Genomic DNA, 23443 nt, shown 5'->3' on the forward strand with positions numbered 1-23443 from the left:
ATCTGTTGTCTGAAGTCAATAGATGCATGACCTATACAGACTGCTTAGGAAGAAACAGATTTTGAATGCATCTATAATGATCAGTCCTTCATAGACTATAAAAGGTCAGCTACCGCATTTAACTGGTAAAAACAGGGTTCATCATATTTAACACTGATTTCATTTTTATATTTATTAAAAACAATAAAAAGCCATTATGAATATTGCACAACAGATCATACAATAATTTCTGTGAAACGGAACAGCTTTTTTATAGCACATCATTATACTCTGACTTTCTGTAAAATGCAAGCCATAGTAATTCTAGCTCTTGATGCTGGCATACAATCAATTGCTTGTGGTCAAACTGGGACACAGCTTTCGAAAGTCATCCAGTCTCAACAAATATTTCCATATACTTGCCACAATATGTAATTTTTCTTAATGTTAACATGTTTTGTGCTTATTTTTTTGCTCTCTCCAGACTATAAACGCTGGATTCCTTAATCTTTTTTTTTTTCCCTCTCAGCTAAGAAAACACCTGATTCCATGTGTGTCAGTGGAAACTCTCCCTGTGAATACCACTACAAGTTTCTCGGTTTCTGCCATTCTTATTGTTTTCTCAATATATATGTATGAATAATAAACAAGCCTCCTGACAGACTGACTATCAAAATACTCAAACATAAAATTTTAGATTTAGGGAAAAAAAAGGAGCAAATAATTCATTTTTCAAGCCTACTCCATTTTTCTGGGTTCTAAGTGAAACCACTTTCATTATGTTTTCAAAGCAAATATTAGTCACAAATCAAAACATCTGAGATAAGCCTAAATGAAATACATTTTTAAATAAAGGTGTTATTTAAGCCGTCATAAAAAGATATACACCTCTGTAAACCCACACCAGCTATTTCGACGGTAGTGTTGTTTAAAGAAAAATGATCGAGCCCTTTGGTCTGCCTCAAATACAGGATCATTTCCAGTAGCACTGTCTGAGCCACTACATTGGATGGAAACTGGTGGGAAGGAGAAGCCAAAACCCAACCTGTATCATTTCTTTTAGGTTATGAGATAAAAGCTCATCTGCACACCCGCAGAGGAGTACAGAGAGACAATGGCAGGAGAGGGAGCCTAAATAATACCCTGCCCCAGCTCCTCCCAAGCTTGTCCACCCATGCTGTACACAAGATCAGCGCAGTCTATCATGTCACCTCATTAAACTCAATTTCTAACTCTTTCTTGGGTGAGGGACTCCCTCTTCTATGTGCATGTGTGCTCTTCATTCATTCCAGCTCTTTTGGCTTCCTCCCACTCTCCTCAGTACAGCATTCCTGCCTGGCTTCAGGCAGTTCAATAACACATTGATATGTTATAAACTGCAGCAAAGTTAACCAGTTTAAAATAAAAACAAACAAAAAAAATAATAAAGGCTTCATAAAAAATAGGTAATTTCATAAAATGAGATTTAAGTATCACCAAAGGTTCTTAAACCAATGGGAAGAAAACTCTCTCTGCAGAGGGACAGAAAAGAGCAGTTGAAGTTTGGAGTGGAAGAGGCAGCAGAAAGGTAAAACATGAAGTCACAACCTCACATAGCTAGATGGCACACACTCTTGGCTTGGTGGTAATTCTTTTTGCCTTCTTTGGCAACTTAGATAGAGAAACCTGTTTGACACAAATTTTACTTTGCCAGAACAATTTAAGAAGCACTCAGGCATAAAAAAATAGAGTCTAAGGAACAGATTAAACCAACCACATGCACTTCTTTCTGATAGTCAGTGTTTCTTTTCATTGTAGAGAGCACCTCTGCCTATCAACAAAAAGATATCAGTTATGTTGCAAGTTCCTTTTATATTTGTGGTTATTGCTGACATATTCTTCATGATCACTGTCCTTCAGTCTAAATTATTTGCATCAGTAGTGGAGTAAAACACTAACATTATACATTTATATGCATCACCTGAACTAGAATTGGTTTTGTTTGTTTGTTTATGTCATAAAATAGACCTAAGTATCAGATATAAGCATCCTTAAATTTGGATATAATTTTGGTACTACCTCTACTACTTTAAAATAACAGTATGCTAATAATACTCTACAAATGTATGAATCTAAAGAATACAACCTATGTGGGGATCTGTAAGGGCATTGAAATTTAAATGGCAATATCTTTATTACATTAAAAACCAAAAGTCATTTTGTTCTGAGTATTTTTTCATTGCCACTTAGGAAAATATCTTAAATTCCAGCAAATTAAGAAGAAAAATAATGTTTTTTTATTATTTTTTTTTATTTTATTTTAAAAGATGTTCCATGCACCTGAAAAATGTCTAAGTTATGTTCTCTAACCATTAATGTGTTCTAAACATACAAGTGCATCCTATGAATTGTGACTGTTCTTTGCCATCCCTTTAAACCTCTGATTTAGCAAAGTACTTGAAGTACTTAAACATATGGATAATCCCATTAACTTCATTGAGTTAAATATGTGCTCAAAGCTGAATGTTTAGTGACTATAAATTTCCAAGAATAAATAGAAAACTATCTAAGAAACAAGTTTAGTACATGAAATGTTTATTAAAGCAGATCTTAATAATGAAGTAATTCTTATTTGAAAAAAAATTAATTTTGAAATCATAAACACAGCATTTGCATGAGGGATCTTCTTTAACCATCATTTAATGTGCTCAGTCAAAAATCAACTAGAAGCTAATGACACAGCCTGAATTTTGAGCCCACAGATGATTAATTATTTGGTCTACGTGGAAGAAAATGTTCACCTCTGATTTTTATGTAATAGAATTTTTCAAAGCATAAATTAGACTTGGACCAAAACATTTAGTGTAGTTTAACCTGGGGGAGGATGTTGGGGAGGATTATTATTGTTTTTTTCTTCATCATAAAAAGTCATTGCAGAAATCACAGAGGTATTCTGAATTTGCTTAAAATAAAAGAAATCCAGTAGCTTTCTCATAGGATGCATTTTTTTTTAAAATTAGGTTTATTTTCACTCTCAAGATGTTATTGAAAAGTTCCTAAAAAAAAGTTATATAAAAATTCCTCTTAAAAAATAGCCCAGAGATCTCTGTCTATTTATCTACTGGTGTTTAAATCATGCCTAGAGGGGCATAATGTCAATGTCCAGGCAGAACTGCACAATGTTGTGATTTTAAGAGGGGGAAAGAAAGCCACTTTATTTGGAACATAAATATAGGTTATGGTGCCTAATTTTAGCTAACAGTTTTTCTAGGATCCCCAGTGACCGAAGCTTCATTTTACTATGAGGATCCAAAACAAGAGGCCTATTTATTGCACCATTTCTTAACAATGACCTTTTCCACATCAGTAGATCATTTGTAGAATGAGTAATTATGCCTATAAAGTGCCTGACAACACATGTTAATTAAATATTTTGTTCCATGTGAAAACTATGCAGGTCTGTTTTTTTAGGGTTTTTTGTTGGTTTTTTTTTTGGGTTGTTTTTGTTTTTCTATTTGCTTTTCTCTTACTTACTATGCTCTTGCCCTGCAAATTTAGTCCCAATTAATCCAACTCCTGAATAGGATTCATTCTGCCATGAGCTTCCTGCAACACAACCTCCTGGCCGTTAGACCAAAATAAAAGAATGGAGTTTGTTGTCTTGGCAAGGGTTCAAAGCAATGAATCTCTGAAAGATGCAGGGAGGAAGTTATGAGTTAACAAATCTATAAATACAATACCCTTTCATCAGGCTACCAGCTCCAGTATCAGAAATTACACAGCACCAGCTCAATTTCTCTCCACCTCCTTCCCCAGTCTTCCAGGATACAAACAGAGGGGAAGAAACATGAATTTCAACTTGACAGTGAGGAGAGACAAGAGGGCTAAAAAGCCTGGATCCATGATGCAGAGCTACATGATAGTTGTTTCTTATAGCAGGAATGGCCATGCTCTAGTAACAGAGGATGCAGTTAGGTCATCCACAGCATCTAATTTTCTGCCTAGTCTTTCAATGGAAAGGCTGTTTTTGCAGAGAACTAGAAACAAGCTCCATCAGGCAAAATGCGTACCTAGAGTTCAGCTTAGGTTTCATCCCCTCAATAAACTTGGAATTTAGGAATTTTCCCTGTTTATTTATGAGCAAGTTGCTCATAAACTGGTAAGTAGGTTGATTAATTGGCAGCAAATACCTATTGACATGGGCTCCATTGAATTAAAATACAAGAAGGGCAAATATGCACACCAACAGGACTGATCACCAGGGCAACAAGTCAATCAATAGTTATATGAAAACTCAACAGGGCTATGCAGGTCAGTTCAGGTTTAGTTATACTGACACTTCTTTCCTACCCTGATGTTAAAAGGCTGCAAAGTAGGGAGGAGATGGACTACATATATGCTTTTTAAAGGCACTTTTATGCACTTGAAGTGCTGAAGAGCAAAACCTAAATACAAATGTTTCCTCTTCTACTCAGTTTATGACTTAGTGTGACTTCTGCGCTGATGAAGACTGGTGGCTTAGCAAAAGAACACATCATTTCAGCATGATACTGTCCATGACTACATCACCCTTTCATTCTTTTTTTACCCACCTGTCTTGTATTTGTGTATTTAGGTGAAAGAGCCTAAATTCTCTGTTGTAAGTATTTGTCTTATTTTTTCCCCCAATGTAAGTTCTGAGAGGGAGAACAATTCTCTTGACTATCTTATTTATAACATCTCTAACATCTTGGAGAGGCATTAGAAAGGGTTGGAATTTGGCTAAATATTTCACTTCCAAAATTCTCCTAAACATGACCTAGCAGGAGGAGAAAAAAAAAAACAAACCAAAAAAAACAAACCATTTCTCTCAAGTATAAAATTCTAAACCAAATGAAGTATTTCCCTGTTTTAGTTACAGGTGTTTGCTACAACCTCACCTAATGTTCTTCAGGTTCTGCAATGTGGAACTGTGTGTGCAGATTTCTGCTGCAGAAGGAAATCATTCACAGAACATTAGATGAAAATACATAATACTCAGGAAAAGTGTTGAAACAGACAGATGAGAGGGTAAACATTTGAGCATCAGGTAGAGATTTACAGGATGGATCTAGAACACAACTCCTTAATAGATGCTTTTATAATCACTTACCTGTACTACCATCAATTCAGTGCTAAAATAGATGGATTTGACTGGGAATAGACCCACCAAAGCAGGTGTTGTGGGGAGGGTCCCATGGTGGGAAGGAGAATAGGTAGTTTGTTTTTCCTTTCTTTCTTTCTTTTTTTTTTTTTAAACTGGTAAGTAAATAACTAAATATAGCTCAAAGCAGCATGCTCTCCCTTAGAAAATTCCTTTGAGAGAGACCAGATAGCAAGCAACATCTTAGCCCAATAGTGTTAGAAATAGCTATTACTACTGCCTGCCAATTTTACATGATCAGAAAAAGTCTCAATAATAGCTAGCTTAGGAGTTTACTTGTAATAAATAATCAACTTTCTCATGCACCCAAGCTCCATTTCAAGGTTCAGTGATTCAAAAACAGTCTGCAGTTGTATGCCTTAAATATTAGGCATATTTTAAGATCAAAACCAGACAACGGATTGAACAGTGAGGAGTAAATGGATTTGAAAAACAGGAAATTGATTTTTATTATTTAGCACATATTCTAGACCACAAATTAATTAAGCCTGTGTACTGTAGTACAAAATGGATTATATATTGGTTTTACTTCATGGAGTAAATTTAGTGTGTAACATTTAAGATGAACCAAAATACACTTTTCGCCCAAATTATAATATAAGCTTTGCATGCCTCACCAAATTATAACTATTTAAGACTTAAACCACTTTCTCCATATTTCCAAAATGATATGGGATGAGTCTAAAGCACAAAACTGTGGAATTTGTTCCATTATTGTTTTGGACTTTCACAGGATTTGTTTTTCGTGATCAGTGCATGCTGTCTTCCATTCTGAAGCTTAGAGGCATGAAAGTATAATTAAAATACATCACTGGAGATGAGAAACAGACAAATTAATTGGCTTGGAAGCCTAATTTATATTCTTTAAACATTTATGAGGATGCTAAAATGAACAAAGGAATATCTCTCCAAAAGAATCATTATCACCTTCATTGTAACTTTTTAGGCTACCTTTGAAAAATCTCTTGGTATCTAATCACATGTTGTAAATAATGCAGTGCTAATTATAATTTGCCACAAGGTGATGTCTCCAATTCTGGAAGGCTTGCTTTACTGAATTCATAGTGTTAACAAGAAGCAAGACTGTCTTCATAAAGCCAGTAGGATGTAGGTTTAAGTTTCTTTCTTTTTTTTTTTAAAGAAAACATTATTACTGTTGGAAGTGTTGGATGCTTGAAAATAACATATGAGTCCTAAATATTTTTTTTTTGCTCCCTCGTCATAAACCTGCTTAGTAAATTATTTTAAGCTGCAGTATTTGGAAAAAATCGTTATTGAAATTGCCAGTTCTAATGAAATACAGATGGCAACAATTCAGCTTTGCCTCCACAAATAACTCAAGGGTAAGCATGTCTATATCTAGCCAGGAAGGGGTGATGTCAGCATCAGGAAGAGGCTGAGCAGGTATGGGAGGCTGCAGGTTTTGGGGTAGCCAGACAGGACTAATTGTGTATGGGAAAGGCCAGCCTGCACAAAGAGAGAGCAACATTGCTAGTCCCAACAGTTCATTTTCATTTCTCCACAGCACTGAAGGTTAGTCCCCACCCTTGAGATGAGGAAATGTAGTTGTGCCTGTGGTGCAGGATAGCCATGCAGTGTTACCAGCCAGGATTACATTCTGAATTTTTTTTATCAAAACAGACCAACATCCTGTTCAGAAGAGACAGAGGACAAGTCATCAACTGTGCAGATGCAGGGATTTAGTCAGTATGGGACTTAGTTACCTACCATCCTTTTCTAGACTAAGGCAGAAGCCACTGGCTACCCAGAAGATCTCTGCATTAGATACAGAGAGTCTTGGACCTAATCCTGCAGGTCTGTTAAAGCCAGTGTCACTGCTAAAGCGAGTGACAAAATTCCCACTGAACTGAGTTGTGGAGATGAATGCACTTGTGTTCCTTTATAGCAGGGAGTACCATTTTATGCCAATTCAAGAGAGATATAAAATACATATGTATTTAACAACACTTTCCCTGGTGTAAGTAATTAAATCTAAGTGAAGAATTGTGCCCAATACCTTTTTTAAATTAAATGTCATTCCACCACATCATAAGAGTTACCACAATTCACTGTATTACTGAAGATATGTTTTTCTTTGTGCTTTTTAGGAGTAGTGCAACTTAAAGTAGCTATTTGGATGCTTTATTAGAGAAAGTGTTTTGTCTCTTTTAGTGCTTCATAAAACTGGATGAGAATATAAATGCAATATAGTTTATCTCCATTCAGTTGGATTTGTTACTACAGGCTCGCAAATGTTTGTGGAAAAAGTTTAAGTTTATGAACTGTTTATATTAACATGCGTCCACGCATAAAAGAAAAGCTTTTATATTTATAAGTTTTTCCCACCTTTTTTACTACATTAAGAAAATACAAATCACTATTTACAGCAATTTGGGAAGAGGAATGTACTATTTAGTTTAATTTTTATTGTCAAATATATTATTGTAGTAGACCTGAGCTTATGAAGGTATTTCTCTTTGTTTTTACAGCGTGTTGAGATGGCCAACTATTTTTCAGTGCTTTGGCAAATAGAGCTAAATTTACATTAAACTTATTATTTTCATAAGTCTCATTCTATAAACTTCTGGTTATTTTGATTGCTGCAGGACATTTTTCCTAAATGTTTCCCCCTCCTTGGCTTTCTTATGATACAATGCATTTTTTGAAACTGGACCAAAATCAGATGTCTTTTCAAATATGCATACAGGACTTTACATAAAATTGTTAACATTTTTTCTTTCTTTTCCTCAGCAATGGAAGATGGAGGAAAAAAGAAGAAAAGGTGACTATGATGAATGATGCATGGATACCACTGTGCTAAGAGATGTAAACTCCTGCATAGCAGTTTTATGCAGTTGAAAATTATGTAAAGGAAAAATTAATTAGAATACTCTTTATTAATTACTCTTGTTCATATCATCTGGATCCCAGCAAAGTGCCATCTAACCCAGTATTCTGTTTCTAAGAAAGACTAATAGATGCACTGAAGACAATGGTACCATATAGCAATTGAATACTATTCTTTTCCATACTACAGCTATTTTGGAGAGTTCTAATTTAGATGTTATATTTGGACTCTCACGTGTAGTAAGTCTGTACCTGTCCTATGGATTGTATAATACCTCGTTGAACTTATTTATGTTTTTAGTTGCACATCTCCAAAAAGAATACATTTTACAAGTTAAACATGCATTCCCCCCCAAAATACTAGGTTTCTTGGTTAAATGGGACGTTAGGTAATTTCACTGGTTTCCCTTATCCAGTTATAGTAGAAAAAGAAGTCTGTGATTAATTTTGTTGGCACCACTTATGTTTGTATTTAGCACGTCATATTATCCACCGTTTCCTGAAAGGCTGACTCAGTCTTTACAATCTTATTTTGCTTAGTTGTTTTGTACCTCAAATCATTTTCACTGTTCTTTTCTGTACTTTTCCTTGATGCTTTCTTCCTTTTTTTTTTCTTTTTTTTTTTTTTTTTTTAAATCAGTACAGATTTCATCAGCTGAAAACAACATTTTAGTTTATCCAAACTCATTCATCATGATTCTCAGACCAATGGCTTCCTGCATCTGGAGGCTAAGTATCTATCTCATAAATTATCCAGATGACAATGTAATAGCACCTCTCTTTTTTACTCTCTTTCAATTGAGTCCTCAAACTTTTAGATCTGCTCTTCAAGCTCTTAATTTATTATTCATGATGTCCTGGGATTTTTTGTCCATCTTCTTATGTAGAAGAGAATTTCCATTCCTTCCAAATATCTTATAATTCTTTCCGTCTTCTCTCTATTTTTTTTTTTTTTTTTAAATTTTTAAGGGCTTTAGCATTAACAAAGCTAGCTGCCATCCTGCACTTATCATACTCTGGATTTATGCGTTAGTCATATTGAATCTGGATATCTTAGGGACTGCTATTTCAACAGCATCACAAAGTCTACATTTTTTTAATATGAAAAAAGCATTATATGTAAATACTTAAAAAAAAAATCTACCTTTGAGTATTCAGAAGAACAGTCATTTCAGTTACTTGTCACTCATAACAAGTAGTTTTCTGTATACTCATGTTTGTTCTTACTCTATTTAAATTTTTGAGGTCAACTTCCAACCTTTGGTTAGAACATTCTAGAAACCTAGCTGGATGTTACAGATGCATTTTTCTTCTTATGAAAGGCATTGATCAAAGGAAGAGGGCAAATCTTATTCATGTAAAGGGGGACAATACTACAACTAATCAACTAATATGCCTTTTTGCATCACTGACACCCAGAAAAAGGAAAACATGCACTCAACCCACACTGAGAAAACCTGTAATCTAATAAATTGAATTTTGTATATTTCTTGCTTTGATTAAACCTTAATTCCATTCAGAATCAAGTGATAAGGCTCTTGGGGTTGAATTCATATTCCTTTCAAAATTCTATGAAGTAAATTACTTAGCTTATTAAAAAAAAATGTATATGAACATCACCCAATAGCTTAGTGTTCCTGATTATTCACATTAGTCTGGAACTGCCCTAGCAAAATCCAGAATCCTTCTTGAACAGGCAACCTAGCCATATACTATAAACATTTCTACTTTAACTGCAATGTGGGATCTTGCAGAAGACTGAGAAGACACTGAAATAATCCTTGTGCGCACACTAGTGATAACAGCTCAGGAAACACTTCTTCCTTTTCCCTGTCAAAATGGGATTTTCCTTTACAGAGGCTGAAATATTACTGAAATGACACAAACGTTGCTTGGAAAAGAAGGGAAGGGGGGTAGAGATAAGATACATGTGAAAACTCCACCTTATTTGTGGCCCACCAACATCCAAAAGTTGGATTTTAATATGAAATGTCTGAATAGAGAGGATATAATTGTTAATAGCCAGCATATTCAAGACAATATCCACCAGTGTGTGGAAATACCCTAAACACTAAAAAAACAAAATTTGTCAGGCACACATATTGCAAGCCATCCTCTCAGCTGTAATGAGAACATCAGAAGGAATTCAGGTCTCACTTCTTGCTTTAGGTGTAAAATTCAAATAGAGACAATATAGCTATACCTTTATTATGTATTCTGAACTTAGTGCCCAAAAGGGTTGAGCTAGTTCTTCAACATCTGAATTACCTGGACAGTTTCAGCAATATACTGTTAAGCCTTCAATCCTTCTGCCAGGTTTTGGTCCAAAGGTACATATCTGGTTCAGTTGAAACCAATATCACTTCTGCATCTACTTGCCTAGCGCCCTAAGTCATTGAAAACTCAATTCCGCATTACTGCTGAGCTGCTTAGGTTATGCTGTGAAATTCGATATGCATTATTCCTTGTGATGATCCTGTTGTTTCTTCCTACATATCCATCTCTGCACAAACCTAGCCTGACTCCAATCTACTACATGCTCCACAAAGAGCAGAAATGCTTCAGTAACAGAACTTAATTGAAAGACAGCCTATAGACCTTCAGTCTGGATGTCTATGACCAAGCACTATTGTTCTGAATTTTGGGACCACTAACAGCAGAAGCGCACTAACCATAAGATTGGGGCACATTCTGCACCTTTCCTTTACCCTCTCATTATTACTGCCATAACAATTTTATTATTTATGCATTGCAAACAAAGCAATAAATATTAGTAAATGGAGATATGGTCATAAAATATTATAATTTCACATCAGTGAACCTGGCCAGAGCTTGCCTGTCCCCATTTGTTATGCAAGGAGTTGAGGGGACATCTTCAAGTTCTGAGCTTTCTGTAACAGGCATTTACATTCATCATTCCATTTTGGCAAATACTCAATAATTATATACAGCAGTTCATTCTAGGACTGGCAGCTACCCCAAAAGTATGTTACAAAAGGGATGTAGGTCAGGGATTTCCTCAGGAGGCCAACCACTTCCACAGGAACTCTATATTTACTTGTAGAGTTTCTAAAGGTCAACCTAAAGCTGGAGCAAAGGTGCCAACTTTGAACTGAATGGGAAGAGAAACAAACCTTTCCCTGAACTTTTAATCACCTCTAAAAGTATCCCCCCAATTGCTTTTGAATTGGAAATTGTTTAGTTACAGAGTGTAGCTGAGAATATGCCCAGGCCTCTAACTTTTTTTACCTATTATTTTTACTTTTTTCCTTTAGAGAAATATTAATTTTTAGTTTACTCCTCCTTTCTTAGAGAATGCAGGTCAAAAAGTCCCTGCCCTGTTTTTAATTTGAGGTACCAGCAATGTCAGCAGCACAACACAGGTCCGTGAAGAGAATGTCTTACTTATACTCCTTCCAGTGGATGGTTATCCTGAATATATATGGGATAATGAATTAATAAAAAATAGTTACTTTGAAAGGCAAAATCCACCAGAGATTAAAAATGATAATATAGAATTAAACAGGAATTTAAATAGCTTATAAATATCCTTCTAAAGACATTCTTTTGTTGACAAAATATCTGTTTGCATGTTTACACAAAAATGAAAGGAAAAGTTTGGTATTTTATACACATAACATTTATGTGAATTTTAAAAAGCAAATGTAGTCAATCAAGCTTCCAAGGCTTTGTACGTATCCTTTTTTTTTTTTTTATAAGCCTATATGCCTAACACTGTGCATATATGAGAAAGTTTATCTGCACAGACAAATTTCTGTGGACATACATACAGTAACTGGCATATATCCACATGATAGTCATAGAAGGTGCAGATACAATAAAAATACTGACTTTGAAATTTTGCTTAACCTCTCCTCAATCTTCTCCCACCTCTGTGTGATGCTTAGCCAGACCTTCATTTGTAGGATTTGGGGATAAATTTGGATCAGGTAAGAGCATCCTATTCTATTTGCAGAGATATCTTGTGTAGGAGAGTAGTACTGTGAGGAAAAATTCTGTGTATCTCATGAAAAATATATGCAGGTACCAGAGCAGTGAGAAAACAGATTAATTTCAAATGGGAAATAATTGCTTCTGCAGGTGGTATCATCTGGTGCTGGATTAGATATACTATCAAGTGCAGTCTTCTGTCCTTGAAGTTAGAAATGGCTTTTGGCCCTGAATGAATGTCTGTAAAAGAAATTCCTATCCACTGACCTAAAAGGTGCAATGTCAACTCCAGAGGCAGAGCTGGCAATTCCTTATAACAATAAAAGCCTCATTTACTTCTTTTTAATTTTTGTTAATATTAAAAAATGCAGAATAAGGGTAGCAGGAGCTTGTAGCCTGCCACATGCATCACAAATGTTACAGATAGCTAAATTATAGCTGTTTGTGTGTATGTAATCCCCATTGGTGACAAGCTATTTATAAACTCAGCAGAATCTGAGTTTGACAATCTATATTATATGAGATTTTGCAAGAACAGAAGAAAATCCCTGCTGAACCTGGGACAGTAGTTATAGCTTGCAGGGTCTCTGTTAAAAAGAAATACAAAATTCCATTAACACCATTTTAAAGCATCAATTATTTCATCAGAAGGTGATTTAAGGCAGAAACAACAATTCCTTACAAAAATTTTTAAAATGCAGAAGAATGTTGCAAACCAGAATAAGAATACTCTTCATTTACTTCTTAGATATGGAGTTCAATTTTTAGCAATGGAATTATGGAAAATGTTAGGATAATCTTCAAATATCTCTGCTGAAGATTCAGGATTCTTTCTACCCTTCTATAAGTAGGTTTTTATTTGAGACAAACAATAGTGAAACAGCAACGACAATTGTATTTTTTGGAAGTAGTATGAAGCCAAGTTTATACTGAATGCCTCCTAGAAAAATATTCATTTATTTTCCATATGAAAAAGTTTGAAGTGAATTCAAAAGAAATAATCTTTTATTTCAATAGAATTTTGACACCTCATCAAGAAGCCTCTAAGAATTTGCCGCATCTAGTTACATTGGTATAGGAAATGAAACATGGCTGAAGGTCTGCAGATAAAAGAAAAGGATAAATGGTAAAACAGTGGGACATCAGGGTGAATGAAGGAGACATTATAACACAATATAGGGTTTTTTTCTTTGTCTTTTATACAGTAGAAATAAATAAAATGAAACAGAGGTGGGAAAATAAAGGCCTATAATGCTTATGAAAAACATATCGGTAACACCTTAATCTGAGTTGTGCACCATTCCAAAAGGACCTAAACTATCAATATATTCAAGTACCTCCATGAAATACCCAGGAGTCAGAACTTGCAGGCCTGTGTTTCCAGTTATGTGTAGAGCTGCTGCATGCTAATCAGAATTTCTTAGGCTGCTGTAGAACTGTGGAAGATGAATGGGAGAAAAGCAGGGACAGGTGAGTTAACATAGTTCATGCACAGCTGAGTTATTGGTCTTCTAGCCTGCCATTCTTAAAGATGGATAAGAGGACAATAATTTTCAAGATTTGCAGTAATAGCTGAACTGCTATATGTCCAGGGTGGGAAGTAAGAATATCTTTATTCGGTATACATATCACCTGCAACTCGTGTGCTGTATGTCCTGTGCTAGGCAGTGATAATGAGCAGGTTTGTTGTTGCTTTAAGAAAACATGAATTAACATTATTGTTTCTTAAACATTCTCTATAGATATTCACCCTGGAAACACAACATGTCACCGACATCTGATAAAGGCTACCCCATGCATATCACTCCATAGCAACAATAGCCTTAGCTTTTCTTCTTCACTTACCACAGTTTTTATTCATAAGCCTCCTGGCATCCTAATCGCATTCATCTAGAAAGCTACTACCCCTCCCTGCCTGTATGCCTCCACCTGAACTTGTTTTTCAACAATTATTTCTACTCTGGGCAGAGCTCACCCACAGTTCTACAGCAGAGGAAATGCTATTCCAACTCCTCAGGGAAAGACATAATTAATCTCTTCATTAGGTTTTTTCCTAGGGAAAGCACTTCTTTCTGATAGCAGAAATTTTTTTCCCTCCTGTACTGCAGGCTTTCTTTTAAATAAAACACAGTCATTTCCAATGCATGTCACTTTCCCAGGTTACTTAAAATGCATATGGCCAACCAAAGTAACAAGGCTGGAAAAATTCCCTAGCCCAGCTCATAAATGCAGAGGTTGGATGCTATATTTATACATATTCCCATACCTTGAGCATTGCATGAACCAATGGGAAGAGACACAATCATATAGGAAGCAGCAAAATTTAAGGTAGATTAGCAAAGATCCAGACAAAGGCAAGCAAGATCTTCTTCACATATGAAAAACATTTGACTGTCTGCTCTACTGTCTTCTTTTCTCATGGTGATGAATCTTCTTCTGTGCATGCCTGAAATGCATGCCAAAGTGTTGTATGCCTGAAACCACGTTGTCAGCTATAACTAATAGTTCTTGCTGTAGAGCTGTTGCTGACCTAAACTTTTTCTGACAGTGATTTCACCGCATTCACATGATTGGTGTCTCCTAGAAAGTGAATGTGTCAGATGTGATTGCTGTAGCAAGTTGATGCATGCAATTCAGCTGCTCATACAATCGGTCCTGTTCTTAGCATGGATATTTCAGCAAATGTTATGTCAGATGCATATCAAGCATTTCATTTATCAGGGATGTACATCTTTAACAAATACAGCCAATCCATTTCCAGCCAAACATGTGAATGGAAATGAAATCAGTTTATTATAGGTCGTCTTAAACTAGAGATATATTCAATTCAGTAGGTGATTTATTTGCTACTAAGAATGATGTATGTGATGTTGTGGATGATATACCTGACTCAGTTCAGCACCTGACAAATCCAATTCAGTAGGTGACACAAGGTATCATTTTTGCAGAAATATATCTGATGTACTAGGTTATGAATTTGATACAAATTAGGTCTTTTTGTTTGGTGAGCAATACTTTACTTTTTTCCTAAGGTATTTGACTGTAAACTGTATAGGATATACGTGTCTTTCACATTAAATGCTAATAAATGACATGTCCATTATACCCTGTAACATTTATCCGGCCTTTTGAATGCTGAAATGAACAATAGGAAGTGACAGAAGCATTGCTTTTAAAGGGTACTTTTGACACAACATGTGAGAGATGAATATCAGATTAGCTAAAAGAGAAACACCGAACATCTGGTCTGCCAGCAACCAAAACCAAAAGCCTTTCTGCAGCTTTTCAATGAACTTTCAAAAACATCTGCAAAGATATCAACTCTGCCTCTGAAAATACTGGTTTGGAATTGCCTGTTGTGAGAGGAAAAAGTAATCTTCTATGGAGATCAGTGATTTTTTTAGATTTTTGTTACAGTGATTTTTACAATATTTTGAAGCCATCCTGTACATGTGCACGCACATATACTGAACTAAGGATAGAGCACCTTGCCAAATGACATGATTCTGTTCAAGCTTTTCAACAACAAGAAAAACAAAAAAGAAAAAGCAGGGAAAAAACTCTTTACGCGGTTTACATTAGGGTTTTAACATTGTTATTATCACCAAGACAAAAGTATTAGCAGAAATGAAAGCTAAAGATATCACTGGGTATTTGTAAAGTCCTTACATCTATAATGTATTCATTGCTGGCCACACACAGAGAAATGCATAGAGCATGGCTAAAACAGCTTATGTTTTAACAAGACAAGCAATACACGAACATCAGGGAAAAAGCAGATCATACACAAACCACAACTTACATAAAAAAAGAATAGAGAATATTGCTTACCAAGGAACATTTTAGCTAACAGCCTTGTTTGTTCAGTGTATGCCTTGCCAAATTCAGTGCATGGAACAACCAAGCTTCAGAATTACAGGTAGCGTATCCCACTCAAAGGACAAGCACTTTTCACTAACAACTGCTGCTTCCTCAGAATTTAATAAAGAAATGGACAAACTTTGTTTGAATTGCACTACACCAAGTAAGGCAATTTCCTATTACAATGAATCTAAAGCATCCTTTCTGGTGCCCAGGGCAGTTCTAGCATGATCAGGCCAACTTTCAGATACACAAAGGGTACTTTAAAACCACCAGACATCAGCATTGCTGCTTCTTGAATTGAAAAATGCCATCAGAACAAAAGTAAATAGTAAATTAGGTCTGATATTGTAACTATAAATCTCTACATATCAAGAGACAAAAATAAAGGGGTATTAAGCTTAAGTTGTGAGCCCTCAGGCTGGATTGAAAGTAGCGGTGTTTCCCCCTCCCTCCCCCCCAACCACGTATAGCTACATGAAGCAAAATTACTGCTCCTTGACAGCAACAATAATCTCTTTGAATTTTTACTTGGTAAGGGAAAATGATTCAATCTGTGAGAGCAAATACCTCTAGATTACACAGATCTAGTTTTCAAGTGGTCTCCTACCTTACGTATCTACTGTTTAGAAGTGCATAGGCAATTAATTCATATCAGTAGCAAAACACTTGTTGTTATGTTATTAAATTGGAGGGAGAACAAAGGTGGGGGGAGGAGCTGTTGATTCAAAGCTAATATAATAAGAGTTTGTCCATCCCTCCCCTCCACAATCTGGTGAATTTTCATGTGAATTAGGCTGCTTGCTGAATGTTTGAACAGTCAAACCCATAATTCTGGTAGTATCCTGAAGAGCAAAACCAGAAGACAAGTTTTCTAGAAGATAGATGCCTGCACTGAGATCATTGGAACGTCTTGGGCATGTGTCTTAATTCTAAACACAAGGGGAAGCATTGGGCATGAAAAGATTTTGAGGCTGTAGCATTGTTTTTAAAGGCTAGAAATTCTAGCTTAGACTGGTGAATGGAGTTGCAGGTTAAACAGCAGAGATACGGAAAAAGCCATGCAAGAGAAACTCCTAACTGAGTAAAGTAAGGGAAAGGTAGTTTGACACTATCATGAAAACATAGCAAAATCCACTCTGAAATCCACACATCTTGAATCTAAAGACAGTCAAAGGAAGCTCAGTTATTTTCATGGCATATCACAGATCATGCTTCATACTTACTTTCTATGAAGGAACTCCAAGTATACCAGTGCTTTAAGATGAGCCTTAAAGATTAAAGCCTTGTCCTTACAAAGTTAGACAAACTATATCTAAACAGTCAAAATAACTATAGAAGACAACAGATGAAGAAGGGCTTAAAGTGTGTGTTGCTATGCCTGTATCCTATTGTGCACCTGCAAGACAAATTTTCATTTGCAGGACTGTTTTCATTCAGCTCAATGGCTTTCTGGTTTGCAGCAAATTCTGCGTAAACTCCTCTAGGTCTCGTATCTCCTCTGAGGCTTGACTGTACCTCTGTTCTGTTTCTCTCAGTCTCAGATTTCCTCTCAAAATAGAATCATAGAATCATTAAGGTTGGAAAAGACCCTTAAGATCATCGAGTCCAACCGTTAACCTATCACTGCCAAGTCCACCACTAAACCATGTCCTCAAGCACCACATCTACCCGTTTTTTAAATATCTCCAGGGATGGAGACTCAACCACTTCCCTGGGCAGCCTGTTCCAGTGCCTGACTACCCTTTCCGTGAAGAAGTTTTTCCTAATATCCAACCAAAACTTCCCCTGGTGCAGCTTGAGGCCATTTCCCCTCGTCCTATCGCTTTTTACTAGGGAGAAGAGACCAACCCCCACCTCGCTACAACCCCCTTTCAGATAGTTGCAGAGAGCAATAAGGTTTCCCCTCAGCCTCCTCTTCTCCAGGCTAAACCACCCCAGCTCCCTCAGCCTCTCCTCATAAGACATGTGCTCAGACCCTTCACCAACTTCGTTGCCCTCCTCTGGACACGCTCCAGCACCTCAATGTCCTTCTTGGAGTGAGGGGCCCAAAACTGAACACAGCATTCGAGGTGTGCCCTCACCAGTGCCGAGTACGGGGGCACTGTCACCTCCCTGCTCCTGCTGGCCACACTATTCCTGACACAAGCCAGGATGCCATTGGCCTTTTGGGCCACATGAGCACGCTGCTGGCTCATGTTCAGGCGGCTGTCAACCAGCACCCCCAGGTCCTTTTCTGCCAGGCAGCTCTCCACCTGCTCCTCCCCAAGCCTGTAGCATTGCGTGGGGTTGTTGTGACCCAAGTGCAGGACCCGGCACTTCGCCTTGTTGAATCTCATACAGTTGGCCCCGGCCCAATGATCCAGCCTGTCCAGGTCCCTCTGTAGGGCCTTCCTACCCTCCAGCAGATCGACACTTCCACCCAACTTGGTGTCATCTGCAAACTTACTGAGGGTGCACTCGATCCCTTCGTCCAGATCATCAATGAAGATATTGAACAAGACCGGCTCCAAAACTGAGCCCTGGGGAACACCACTCGTGACCGGCCGCCAACTGGATTTGACTCCATTCACCACCACTCTCTGGGCTCGGCTGTCCAGCCAGTTTTTGACCCAGTGCAGAGTGCACTTATCCAAGCCGTGAGCAGCCAGCTTCTCCAGGAGAACGCTGTGGGAGACTGTGTCAAAGGCCTTCCTAAAGTCCAGGTAGACAACATCCACAGCCTTCCCCTCATCCACTAAGCGGGTCACCTTGTCATAGAAGGAGACCAGGTTAGTGAAGCAAGACCTCCCTTTCATAAACCCATGCTGGCTGAGCCTGATCCCCTGGCTGTCCCGCACGTGCTGCGTAATGGCACTCAGGATGACCTGCTCCATGACTTTTCCTGGCACCGAGGTCAGGCTGACAGGCCTGTAGTTTCCCGGATCCTCCTTCCAACCCTCCTTGTAGAGGGGCGACACATTTGCTAACTTCCAGTCATCTGGGACCTCCCCAGTTGACCAGGACTGCTGATAAATGATGGAGAGTGGCTTGGCCAGTTCCTCTGCCAGCTCCCTCAGTATCCTCGGGTGGATCCTGTCTGGCCCCATGGACTTGTGAGCATCCAGGTGGAGGAGCAGGTCAGTGACTGCCACCTCTTCGACAACTGGGGCTTCATTCTGCGTCCTATCTCCGTCTCCCAGCTCAGGGGCCTGAAAACCCTGAGGATGACCAGTCTGACTATTAAAGACTGAAGCAAAGAAGGCACTAAGTACCTCAGCCTTCTCCTCATCCTTTGTGGCAAAGTTACCTTCTGCATCCAACAAAGGAGGGAGATTCTCCCTGGCCCTCCTTTTGTCGCTGATATATTTGTAAAAACATTTTTTGTTATCTGTAACTGCAGTGGCCAGTTTAAGTTCTAGCTGGGCCTTTGCCTTTCTAATCTTCTCCCTGCATAACCTCACAGCATCCTTGTAGTCCTCCTGAGTCACCTGCCCCTTCTTCCAAAGGTGGAAAGCTCTCCATTTTTCCTGAGTTCCAGCCAAAGCTCTCTGTTTAGCCAGGCCGGTCTTCTCCCCTGCCTGCTCGACTTACGGCACATGGGGACGGCCTGCTCCTGTGCCTTTAAGACTTCCTTCTTGAATAACATCCAGCCTTCCTGGACTCCTTTGCCTTTCAGGACTGCCTCCCAAGGGACTCTGTTAATTAGACTCCTAAACAATCCAAAGTCTGCCCTTCTAAAGTAGGTAGGTTTTGCTGACCCCCTTCCTTATTTCTCCAAGAATTGAAAATGCTATCATTTCACGGTCGCTGAGCCATATCCATATCTCACACACATATCAGCCATATCGCTGATCCATGTCCATATCCCACAGACATGACATGTCTATGTCGCATTATCTTTACCATTCACCAGAGCCATTAATTGGATGTGGTTCTGGAGTGCTGTTTATGCAAAAGAAAGTCACCTATGCTGGTTTTGGTACCCAGGTGATAATCCTTAAATAACAGGTACTAAGTGGTACGTAGTCTGGCATGCAGCTATATTGCCATTCTTGGAGTCTTGCTCTTTCATGGGCTGAGCAATTAACTAACTCAGATTCATTAGTAAAATATTGACACCAAAATCAGATACTCCTACATAACAGATATTTCAGCTGCTTCTGTTCTTGCTGTGTCCATCAGCGTTTCCGCTCACCACCCTTCTCACAAGTTGTCATTCCTGATGGCACAGTCAGCTCTTTGCATGCTTAAATAGCATATCATAAACCCTGAATATCTACTGTCCCAAAGAACAGGCTTCCTTTAAGGGAATATTTCCAGTGCTTAACACCTCAAATCTCTTCTGAGATCTGTACTTGTGAATATTGTGTGTTTTGCTGCATGATTTTACATTTCAAGAATGAATCAATTTTCTGATTTCTTTGTTATAGAAAGTTGGAGGTGGTGAATGTAGAATACATCCATCAAAATAATTTGATGCTACCAGTATACATTAATGTCAAAACTATTTATGTTTCTTAATCATGGAAATATGTTTATATTTAACAGTCACCTGTTAGAGGCTAAACAACTTCCTTATTGAACTCACAAATTCAAGCTCATCTCCAAAGACTTTAAAATAAATGGCAATGATTTCATCATAACTATCTAAATATAAAATTCTGCAAGAATTGAAACTAAACTTTCTTGGATTTGTTTAAAGCTGAATTTCAGCTCTTGTTAAACACTGATGAAGCTGAAAATGTAATAGACTTTTAACTTATTTTAGAGATGTTCTGTGAAAATTCTAGCACAAGAAAAAGAAACAAATACCGTCAGAGATATTGTGTCATAGGTATTAACTAGACTAGAAATTAACGAGCTAAAGATCTTACTTATAAAATTAGTGAGCCAATGAAAGAATGCCAACAAATTAATTTCAGATGTAGCCAAGCATGAAAAAGGTGTATTTTTACCTTCAACGTACAGAAAGAGGGCAGTATAAAAACACACTGAATAGCACAAACAGTTCTCTCTCTTTCTTCTTCATATAGCAGTCACTAATCTTCATGTCTTTCAGTTCTGCAAATATGCAGTAATCAGGACAGAAGATGTGATTCTTTGAAGACCTCCTCTCAAGCAAATGAATTAAATGGTTTTTTTGTTTGCATAGACATAACCAATATTTTCCTTCCATAGACTCTCAGGTTTTCCCATGAACTGCTACACAACAGATCATCACTAACTCTTAATGAAATTCTGTTTGGTTTGTAAACTGATCGTCTACAGTATCCATTCAATCTTTCTACATTTCAAGCCAAAATAGCTTGAAGCAAAATGTTCCTGAGAAGGTGAGTGGTTATCAACTTGGTTAATCTACACTGAGCTTTCCACCACTGCAGCAATTGCACGATCAAATCTGTGAGAGTAAAGCTGGTTTAGTTACATGTGCCTGAGTTGCTGTCATCTTTGAGTTTTCCACTGGCATAAGCCAAGCCAGGATGCACCTCCATTTTGGAAAAAAACCATATTTTAATTCTCAGCAGTAGACTTCTGATAAAAGGGATTAAAACTTTGTTAAAGCTCTGTATTAGTCATCCTTTATAGCTTGTTTTCTTTTTAGTTTTGGGGCATTTTAAATAACATGATAGGTAAAAATATGAATAGGTTAAAGAGCATAAGAAGGAAAATCTTCACATGGATAAGTATTTATGGGTAAATAAACAGACAAGAAACAAAGGGCAGGAGTAAATTGTCAGTTCTTGCAGTGGAAAGAAATCACAAATTAAGTTCCTAAGGGATCTGAATGGGAACCCATGTTGTTCAACATATTGATAAATAAGCTGGGAAAGGAAGCAAACAATGTAGTGACAAAGGCTGCAGCCTGATTGTAAGGAATTGCAGAAGGACCTCATGAGACTGGAACAAAAAGTGGTAAAATTCAATGCAAATAAATGTAAAGTGATACACATAGGAAAAAATAGTTCTAACTTCACATATAAAATGATGGTTTCTTGAGTTTACCATTACCCTGTAGGAGTGAGGTTATCTCTCATAACCTTGTTAATAGCGGGGATTATGATTGATTGGATACCAAGTGCCATGAAAATGTCACTTCAGTGCTTGGTAGTTGTCAGAAAAGTGAATGAAATGCCAGGAATTATTAGAAAAAAAATAATAGAGAGCAAACCAGAAGGCATTAATATGCCACTGGTATAAATCCATGGTTAGTTTGCGTCTTGAAATATTGCATTCAGTACCCATGCTCCCATTTCAAAATGGGTATAGAGAACTGGAAAAGTTCAGAAGAGGGCAGCCAGGACGATCAAAGATACGCTGTGCCTTCTGTGTGAAGAATGAGTATGTTGGGACACTGCAGTTTGGAGCAGTGACACCTGAGAAGAGTTATGACAATGATCCATAGGATTATGCATGGCATGGTGAGGCTGGAGACAGATCAATGGTTCAAAACCTTGAGAGCACCACATGAAGGTATGAGAAACCACGATCAAAAAAACAGAACAAGGTTCTTCATGCAAAGGCTAGCTGAGTTGTAGAGCTGCCAGCTGAAGTATGCTATAGATGTTTGAGGTTTATATGGATTGACGAGTAAATGGGAAGAGTTCATGGCAGAAAAAACTATTTCTGCTTACAAAGTCCCTGGGCTGAAAACAGCTAAAGCCGGGGAGGGTATTCATTTACCAATTGTTATTGCATCTGATTTTACCCTTGTTCAAAATAGGATACCTAGTTAGATGGCCTTACGTCTGACCCAATACAGAACACTATTTTAAGGCATGGAAAAAGAGTGTGAGTCATGTCTCTGAATTAGCTGTAAGGGACTGACTTACTTAGCATCTGACTTACTCTTTCCTTTTTCCTTCTAAATAATGAAGCCTAAGCTAGTAGTTTTTAAGATAAATCTGTTTAGCCTCAGCAATTCAAAATATCCCTTTTATTTTACAAAAGCAATATCTTACTGTAACACCTCAGGTTTTGCCCAGGCCTATTGGATGCCTCTGAGCGATCTGCTCTCTTCAGAGAGGGTGTTGGTCTCTGCGTGCTATAAAGAATTGCTTTGTCAGATTTGGCACCTGCCCACCTGGCCCTTTTCAGCATGGCAAGAGGCATTCCCCAGCTCCCCAGGTTCCCTAAATATGTCCTTGGTAAGCTGTTTCTGCTTTGTTTGGCTTTGATCCTTCCAAGGAAATAGTGAACTTACTCTTTTCACCCACATATGTTTTGTTCCTAGTACTTTAGTTTCAATAGAAAAAGAAAACGAAGAAACGTGGCTAGACTTAGAACTTGTTATTTTAGGCACCGTCTAGAGACAAAAGTTAACAATATCACATACAGTTTTAGCTTAATCTTAACAACTTATTACCTCTTTTACTGCTTAGCACTTCTCACCTGCAGTCCTCATAAGAGCCACCAATTAAAGATACAGGGTTCACAACAACCCTATTTCTCACAGGATTACGATCAGTGCTGGATGCTGTTGATGACTCTCCACAGGTTAAATTTTCTTAGAGTCAGGTTTTGAAGTTAAAATTGTAAAAGTTTCTGAAAGCTCTCTTTAGAGCTAGCTGTCTCAAGTGCTTAACAGTGATCCCCTCTCCGCCAGGGAAGGAAACTACAGAAATGACGGGAATTACCCCTGAGGCTTGGACACCTTGTGCGGAG

The sequence above is a fragment of the Nipponia nippon genome, unplaced genomic scaffold (genome assembly GCF_047370975.1).
Source record: "Nipponia nippon isolate SJK-2023a ecotype South Korea unplaced genomic scaffold, ASM4737097v1 scaffold_1, whole genome shotgun sequence".
Classification (NCBI taxonomy): Eukaryota; Metazoa; Chordata; class Aves; order Pelecaniformes; family Threskiornithidae; genus Nipponia; species Nipponia nippon.